The sequence below is a fragment of the Canis lupus genome, chromosome 30 (genome assembly GCF_003254725.2).
Source record: "Canis lupus dingo isolate Sandy chromosome 30, ASM325472v2, whole genome shotgun sequence".
Lineage (NCBI taxonomy): Eukaryota > Metazoa > Chordata > Mammalia > Carnivora > Canidae > Canis > Canis lupus.
Window position 1 is genome coordinate 9,253,773 of NC_064272.1, and position 1,528 is coordinate 9,255,300.

Here is a 1,528-nt window from a genome sequence, read left to right on the forward strand (position 1 = left end):
CTTACACTCAACATGATGTTGATGAAATCCATCCATATTGCTGTGTGTAAAGGCACAGTGCTCATTTTTATAGCTGCATAGTATTCCATTGCATGATGACACCCAGATTTATTTATCCATTTTATTGTTGGTGGACATCCTTAGCCATAAAGAGAGAGAGTCCAAGCGCTATTGGGTTGAGATAGTAGTTCGATGAGAGGCTTTTTTTTTTTTTTAATCACATCATCAGGTGTTATTTTCTTTTATCTGTGGGTGATAGTGATAATTGATGACAGAGGCCTATAGACTCTCTGTGGGCTCTGGCTGCCTTGTCATTGTGACTCCTTGCTACTCTTGGGCCATTTATTTATTTTTTTAAAAAATTTTTATTTATTTATGATAGTCACACAGAGAGAGAGAGAGAGAGAGAGAGAGAGAGAGAGGCAGAGACATAGAGGGAGAAGCAGGCTCCATGCACCGGGAGCCCGACGTGGGATTCGATCCCGGGTCTCCAGAATCGCGCCCTGGGCCAAAGGCAGGCGCCAAACTGCTGCACCACCCAGGGATCCCTCTTGGGCCATTTAAAACCACAGCTGGTGGGGTGTCTTGTTGGCTCAGTTGGTAAAGTATGCAACTCTTGGTCTTAGTGTCATGAGTTCAAGCTCTATGTTGGGTGTGGAGCCTACTTAAAAAAAAAAAAAAAAAAAAAACAACAACAACAAATAAACCCACAGCTGGGCCTGACCTCTTTAGAACTTTGTGTTAGCATTTGTTGCTCCAGTCTTCCAGAGCATTTCCCAAGTTGAACGTTCAAAAATGCCAGACTGTGGTTCTAAGCACATTCCTCTGGCAGACAATATGATTTCCGAAGTAGCTTGCCACACAACAATTTCTCAACCAAGCCCACCACAAGGCCAGAAGTCTTTAGATAGCACCTCATCATGCTCATCACCACCATTCTTTCAGGCTACAAACTCCATCAGCCTCTTCTATAGATCTTTACTGGCCTTACATCCCTGAATCTGGTCTGTCATAATGTTTGTCACTTTCTTTCTCTAGAATGTCCCTCAGGCTTCTCTGTGGTTCTCCTTGCTTGCTCACATTGATGAAGCCAGCTGCCATGTTGGGCCCTGCCCTGTGGACAGGTCTAGTAAAAGGAAACTGGGGGTGGCCTCAGGCCAATAGCCCATGGAGACCTGAGTCCAGCCAGCAGCCACATGTGTTGCTGGGAGGCAGAGTCTTCCCCAGCTGAGCCTTGAGCTGATGCCAGTGATAGTGATGGCCCAGCTGACACCTTGACTGCAGGGGGCCAGCTACATCATGCCTGGATTCCCAGCTCAACAGAAACAGAATGAGCTTCAGGAAATGGTTACCAAGAAATGGAGATGGCAGGCATCCTGATCTTGTTCCTGAACTGTAAGGAAATGAGTCTAAGATTTCACAATTCAGAATGACAAGGCATTTTTTCTTTTTCTAATAGATACTGTATTAGCATTATTCAGAGAAACAGAACCAACAGGTGATATGTATATACATATATATGGGGGGA